The sequence below is a fragment of the Meriones unguiculatus genome, chromosome X (assembly GCF_030254825.1).
Source record: "Meriones unguiculatus strain TT.TT164.6M chromosome X, Bangor_MerUng_6.1, whole genome shotgun sequence".
NCBI lineage: Eukaryota > Metazoa > Chordata > Mammalia > Rodentia > Muridae > Meriones > Meriones unguiculatus.
Window position 1 is genome coordinate 65,139,874 of NC_083369.1, and position 8,272 is coordinate 65,148,145.

The window sequence follows — 8,272 nt, forward strand, 5'->3', positions numbered from 1 at the left end:
AGAAGGGAAGGAGGTCCTCCCCTATCAGGGGACTAGAGAAAAGGCATAGGGGGAAAAGAAGGAGGGTGAATGAGACTGGGAGTAGATGAGGGAGGGAGCTGCAGTGGGGATACAAAGTAAATAAATTGTAATAAATAATTATATAAAGAAAATTAAACTTAAAAATGTTCTCTTTCTAACAAATAAACAGGTTCTACTAAGAAAAAAATTGGAAGATTGAATTGATCAAGGAACAACGAGAAGATGAATTCAAGAGGACACAGATACTGATTATTTAAGTGTAGACAGAAATATAAAAAGTGGTTATTTGGTCTGCTTCTTAAATTCCAAAAAAAATTAAAAAAATGGGAAAATACAACCAAAAACATTTCATACTTGTCTGTCAGACCTGCTTCTGTCCCACTTGGTGAACCTTTATTCTCAATATTTGAAGAATTCTGGGAGCCATTGAGAACATTCTACTGAGATTTGAATTGTACCTGAATGGAGAAAGCCATGTCAGAAAACTCAGTCAGGGACTCACAACTTGTTTCAGAAGCTGTTCCACCCACTTTAGATGCCACCCTCACCAGTGCTTTACTAGGTATAAAGATCCAGTAATATGGTATATAAAAAAGAAAAAGAAAAACAAGAGAAGTTACTTAAGAGTTGGGGCAAAACAAAGGAGGAAAAAAAGTACACTTCTCATGGGATAAGGAACCACTGTTAGCATTAACTTATAACAAAGATAAAACAAAAGCAAACTGTCTGTAAGACCTGTGTCACCCCATTAAGGATACAATTAAGGTCAAAGAAGAAAAGGTATACTACAAATAGAGGAGCCATGCTTCAAGTGAACTTCCATGTCAATTTGAGATAACGAAGTATAGAAAGCACAGAGACACATATGCAGACACAAGTGGAGATAGAATATCTCTTCATACACACATACTCTTACTCAATATATGGATGTACAACAACACTTCTGTAACTCACACAGCTGCAGAAAGAGGTATACATTACTAAATACTGAAATACAGGCCTATACATCTCCATGAGTACATGCACACAAACTCAGATTTGAATACCAGGGACGTATGCAAGAGGAAACAGAATCACAAACAAGAAAATTATGCAATTTGTAATTGCTTTCCTGTATTGAAGAGCACATAAGACCCTACTGACTGCTCATCATTTTGCAAATATGTACTCATTAACCCTAGCAAACACTGTTCTGGGAGGGATATCAATAATACCCATTTACAAAATGGGATGTTAAACTTAAAAGATCTAGGAACTTGCGAATAATCATAAAGTTCCAATGATTATAGTAGAATAAGAATGCCAGACCAGACCAGTGTCAGCAATACTTCCTATTTCCCTTCTGATTCAGTTCTTCATGAAAATTCACAGATCTATAAGTAGAGACATAGCCATTTTTGGATCCACATGTTCCCTAGCCAAGGGAGTTTTGAGATAAAATTAGTGTAATTCCAGGTCTGTTGTCATCTTAATCAACTGTTTGAACAAAACAATCTAGAGTTCTTTTTAGGTCATTAGTACCCGTGAGTAAATTATAATCTATTTGAATTACCTTTAGAGTATTGAAATATAAACAGTTTTGTATCTTGGAACAAAGCCAGACAATATTTTAAAATAATAAAACTTTAATTAAAGCTTGGAGTACGCTTAGAATTTTATTCACATTAATAAAAATTACATTTCATAGTAGAATAAAAGCAAGATTCTAATTAATTAATGTGCTAATTGTCCTTCATTCCTGCATTCAGCATGGCAATTTTACCCAAGAATATGCTGCACAGATATCTATATGAGAATACTAGCTAGTTTTGTTCTTCACTTTACTGTGCTGTCCTGGGCAACTCTGTCTGGCATCCCAACAATGTCAAATGTAGGCATAGAATAGGATTCACTACTATGGGCCCACATTTTGGAGATTTGAAGAGTTTCAACAAGTTTATGGTAAGGAACCTAGTCCCTTGGTTTGCTGAAGACAATCCAGTTCATTCCTATCGTCTTGATTTAGTCATTATACCTATATAAGCAATAACCTATATTGAACAAATGCTAATTTATTTGGTTATCCTACTTTAGACTATTCAGAGAGTTATTGCTATATCAGGAAAAGATATGGGATAAAAAGACAAAGATGGACAGACGTAGAATGTTGACTTTGTTTTGGGAGCACTGGTATTTGAGTCACAGTTCTTGCAATAGCCTTCTAGTTTCTTTCCTATATGTGTGTGTGTGTGTGTGTGTGTGTGTGTGTGTGAATTTATTCATTTTATATCCCAATTGTAGCCCCCTCCCTTATCTCCTCACAGTCCCACCCTCTCTCCCTTTTCCCACCTATTCCCCTCCCCTAGTCCACTGATAAGGGGAGTCCTCCTCCCCTACTCTCTGATGCTAACCTATCAAGTCTCAGTAGGACTGTCTGGACCCTCTTCCTCTGTGGGCTGACATGATTGTCCCGCCAGGGGAAAGTGATCATAGATGTCCTCTGAAAGATCCAACCCAGCAGGGGATAGAAGCAGATGCATAGACTCACAATCAGACTTTGGACACAGTGCAACGAATGTTATAGAAAAAGAGGGGGGGATAGCAAGACATGGAAGGGACAGGATCTCCATGGGGAGACCAACAACGCCTAAAAATCTGGTCCCAGGGGGTCCTGCAGAGACTGATTCATCAACCAAAGAACATACATGGAGAAGACCTAGATACCCTGCTCAGATGTAGTCCATAGGCAGCTCAGTCTCCATGTGGGCTCCCTAGTAAGGGGAGCAGGGACTTTCTCTGACATGAACTCGGTGGCCCTCCAGTTTCTACAATAATAACCAGACCTGGATTTAGAGTTTTATTCTTCCCAACTCCTGACACATGATAGTACTTCTTGGGAACTAGAGCCTTATTTCCTTGTGCAAGCAAAATCCAGCATCTTGCAATCATGATGATAATGCTGAGACATATTCATGGATCGAGGTTTCAAAAACAAACAAACATGCAAACAATAAAAAGTTTCACTCTGTTTTGCAGTTTTAGGGAAGATAACAACTCATCATAGCAAACCAACTTTACCGAAGGGAGAAACGTTTTGGAAAAAATACCTAATAAAGAATTTGAGGAGGGGCCAAGATGGTGGCACCAGGAGAACACTGTGTCTGAGAAGCGGGACAACACAGTCCGTGCAGCAACCAGGAGACCGAACTCTGGGCCCTAAAACAACAGCTATCATGTTTCCCAGGTGAGGGGAGGCTCCCACGGTGTGGGAATCGGTCAGGCCCACTCTCGGCTGCCCAGCCAGAACCCAGAAGAGAACCCGGCTAACACGGGCTTTGGGTCTCTGGGCTGGTGCCACAAAGCTGTGTGTCCCGATCACTTTCCCGATCACTTTTTCCCTGGAAAAAGTGGGCGCAACGGTGCCAGAGACTGGGAGTCCCAGTTGCAAGAAAACCGCACGGGGAAGCAAAGTTGCAAGTCTGATCACAGGGTCACCCAGTCTTTCCCTGGAAGGTCTCGCTGACCACGGGTACCCGCCACCATCACAATTGAGCTCCCACTGTGTGCGGAGAGCAGCTGCGCGCCCAGCTCAAAATCCCTACTCCCTCTTGGGAGGAGGCAGGAGGCAGCCAGCAGAATCTGCCACAGACCACATTGTCTGTACCCCAACCTGAGATCGGGGCTGAGAAAACCCAATCCTTTCGGGCACTCCCCCAAACGCTGCCATAACCCTGCCACTGCGGAGCAGAAGGATAAAGAGGCACACAGCTGCTTCACAGTGCCTGAACTCCAGTGCTGCCCTCGGCTCCTAGCAAACAAACTTCAGCTCGAGATCTCGGACTGTGGTCATTCTAGACGTCCTGAGACTCTCCTGGGTCCAGCACAATAAGGTCTAGCAGCAACTTCTATCACCAGCGCCCCCCCCGCCCCCCGCAGAGAAACCTCAGCTCAAGATCTGACTGAGAAGCCCCAACCCCTTCTGGCACTACCCTGAGAGCACCTCCATAAGCTTGCCCTCGCAGAGGGGAAGGTCAGAGAGGCAGCCTGCCAAGGACACAGCACCCTCTCTCCAGCTCACCCAGCAGCCCCTAGCAGAGAAACGCAAGCTCTGGATCTGAGGACACTCAACCCTACCTGGTACTCTCTCGGGATCAGCAAACATAGGTTCTACTGCCAGGCTGCTTCTGGCAGAGAGATCTGGGCCCAGGATCTGGGATTGAGAACACTCCACCTAATTCTTTCCCGCACCACCCCAAGACCAGTCAACATAACCTCTCCTGGCAGAGGGAAAGGACAAAGAGGAAGCATACAGGAAAGGTGGACACCGAGACCTGTGGCCACAGTGTCACAGAGCTCACTGTTAGCCTACCCGTGCACTCTCCGCAGCAGGAACAAATCAGAGTAGTGAGCAAGGGGAACCCCTGTGTATTCCAACTGGTCCTGCAAGACAGTGAGTGAGCCTTCTAGGGAGAGTTTGCCCCAGACCCAGGGCCTCTCCACAGAAGCAACCAGACGAGATCCCTGCCACCCACACCCCTAGTGTGGGCATCATAGGGATTCTTGGATAGCGACCCCAACACTGAAGCCTCTGCCTTGCAGGTCCACCAGTGTAATCCAGGCAAACAATCCCTGGATCTCAGACAGAACTTCGTAATAGTGGCTTGCAGGCCACTGCAATTGTCAGAGAACCTGCGCATGCACACTGCCCCCACTAAAAGCGCATGCAAATAGCGCCAGCATCACATTCCTTACTTAGGCAAAACTGAAACCACAGTGCACACTCCCAAACCAGTGAACCTCTCTCATCTTCCTGAAAAAACAGTCCAGAAAACAGAAAGAGAGGAACATGGCCCGAACTACAATATCAAGGAACAAACAGTGAGGATTATAAATAACCAGATGGCTAGAGGCAGATGTAAGAACACTCCCAACCAAAATCAGGACATAATGACCTCATCAGCAACCCCACAAAACAATGGACACTTCAATTCACTAGATATACAAGAAAACGACCTCAAAACTATGTTTCTCCAGCTATTAGAGGCCCATAAGGAGGAAATGAACAAAGCCCTCAGAAAAATAGCCAAAGAAATCAAGACTAACCAAGAGGAAACAAATTGTGCTCTCAGAAAAATGACCACGAAAATTGAGGCAAACAAAGAAGAAATGCACAAAGCTCTCAAAGAAATGTCCACACAAATGAAGGCAAATAAAGAAGAAATAAACAAAGCTCTCATAGAAATACAGGCAATTATACCCAAAGAAGTACAGGGACAATTAGTGATACATAGACAGGAAACGGACAAAAAAATAGAAGCTGTCATTGAAAAGCAGGACTCCACATTCAAACACATGAAGGAAATGGTGCAGGACATGAAAACAGAATTAGAATCAATAAAGAAAACACAAATAGAGAAAAACCAGGAGCTGGAGAACATAGAGAAAAGATCAGGAACTACAAAGGTAAGCATCACCAACAGAATACAAGAGATGGAAGAAAGAATCTCAGGAGCCAAAGATACACTTGCAGAAATTGACACATCTCTCAAAGAAAAAATAAAATCAGAAAAGTTCCAAACACAAAACATCCAAGAAATCAAGGACACCATGAAAAGACAAAACCTAAGAATAATAGGAGTAGAACAAAAAGAAGACATCAGGCTCAAAGGTCCGGAAAATATTTTCAAGAAAATTATAGAAGAAAACGTTCCCAACGTTTGTATGCCCATAAACATACAAGAGGCCTACAGAACACCAAGTAGACTAGACCAGAAAAGAAATTCTTCATGTCACATCATAGTCAAAACACTGAACCTACAGAACAAAGAAAAAATTCTAAAAGCAGCAAGGGAAAAAGGCCAAGTAACATATGAAGGTAGACCTATCAGAATCACACCAGATTTCTCAACAGAAACTATGAAAGCCAGAAGGGCCTGGACAGAAATCATACAGTCCTTAAGGGACCACAGATTCCAACCCAGACTACTATACCCAGCAAAATTTTCAATCAACATAGACGGAGAATTCAAAATATTCCAAGTCAAAACCAAATTTAAACAATATCTACATAGTAACCCAGCTCTACAGAAGTTACTAGAAGGGAAACTCCAAACCAAAGAAAACAACTACATCTAAGGAAACAGAGGAAATAGATGACTACACAACAAAAAAACCAAAAGGATACAAGCAATGAAACTCAGTGACACCACCAACCCCACATCTAAAGTAAGTAACAATTGTTGGTCACTAGTTTCTATCAATATCAACAGACTCAACTCCCCAATAAAAACACACAGACTAACAGAATGGTTGCGGAAACAGGATCCAACATACTGTTGCATCCAAGAAACACACCTATGCAACAAAGATAAACACTACCTCAGAGTAAAGGGCTGGAAAAATGTTTTTCAAGCAAATAGTTCCAGAAAACAAGCGGGAGTAGCCATCCTAATATCTAATGAAATAGACTTTCAACCCAAGTTAATCAAAGAAGATAAGGAGGGCCACTATATTCTCATCAAAGGAAAAATCCACCAAGAGGACATCACAATTTTGAATATCTATGCCCCAAATACAAGAGCACTTACATTCATAAATGAAACAATATTAAAGTTTAAATCACACATTGATCCTAATACCCTAATAGTGGGAGACTTCAACACTCCACACTCATCAAGGGACAGATCAACTAGACAGAAAACAAATAGGGAAATAAAAACACTTACAGAGACCCTAAATCAAATGGACCTAATAGACGTCTACAGATCTTTTCATCCAAACTCAAAAGAGTATAACTTCTTTTCAGCACTGCATGGAACCTTCTCCAAAATAGACCATATAGTTGGTCATAAAGCAAGCCTCAACCGATACAAAAAGATTGAAATAATCCCTTGTATTCTGTCTGACCATCATGGACTAAAGCTGGACCTCAACAACAACAGAAATAACAAAAAGCCGACACGCACAGGGAAACTGAACAACTTGCTACTCAATGACAGCTGGGTTAAGGAAGAAATAAAGAAATTAAAGACTTCCTAGAATTCAATGAAAATGAAGGCACAACATACCCAAATTTATGGAACACATTGAAAGCAGTACTCAGGGGAGAACTGCAAGAAGAAATTCGTAACATCACATACAAACAACTTAATGGCCCAACTGAAAACCAAGAAAAAAAAGAAGCAGATGCACCCAAGAGGAGCAGACGGCTGGAAATAATTAAACTCAGGGCTGAAATCAATCAATTAGAAACAAATAAAACTATCCAAAGAATCAATGAAACAAAAAGCTGGTTCTTTGAGAAAATCAACAAGATAGACAAACACTTAGCCAAACTAACTAAAAAGCAGAGAGAATCTATCCAAATCACCAAAATCAGAGATGAAAAGGGTGACATAACTACGGATACTGAGGAAATTCAAACAATCATTAGGTCATACTACAAAAGCCTACATGCCACAAAATTTGAAAACCTAAATGAAATGGACAATTTTCTTGATAGATTCCATCTTCCAACATTATGTCAAGATCAGGTAGAAAGACTGAATAGCACTATATCCACCAAGGAAATTGAAGCAGTCATTCACAGTCTCCCCACCTAAAAAAGCCCTGGGCCTGAAGGTTTCAGTGCGAAATTCTACCAGACCTTCAAAGAAGTGCTAACACCAATTCTCCTCAAACTATTCCACAAAATAGAAACAGAAGGTATATTACCAAACTCATTCTATGAAGCAACAGTCACCCTAATACCTAAACCACACAAAGACACAACAAAAAAAGAGAACTTCAGACCTATCTCTCTTATGAACATTGACACAAAAATACTCAACAAAATACTTGCAAACCGAATCCAAGAACACATCAAAGATATCATCCACCATGACCAAGTAGGCTTCATCCCAGACATGCAAGGGTGGTTCAACATAGGGAAATCCATCAATGTAATCCACCACATAAACAAACTGAAGGAGAAAAACCACATGATCATCTCCTTAGATGCTGAAAAAGCATTTGAAAAAGTTCAACACCCATTCATGTTTAAAGGCTTGGAGAGATCAAGAATACAGGGCACATATCTAAACATAGTAAAGGCAATATACAGCAAGCCTATAGCCAACATCAAACTCAATGGAGAGAAACTTAAATCAATCCCACTGAAATCAGGGACAAGACAAGGCTGACCGCTCTCTCCATACTTCTTCAACATAGTACTTGAAGTCCTAGCCAGAGCAATAAGACAACTAAAGGAGATCAAGGGGATACAAATTGAAAA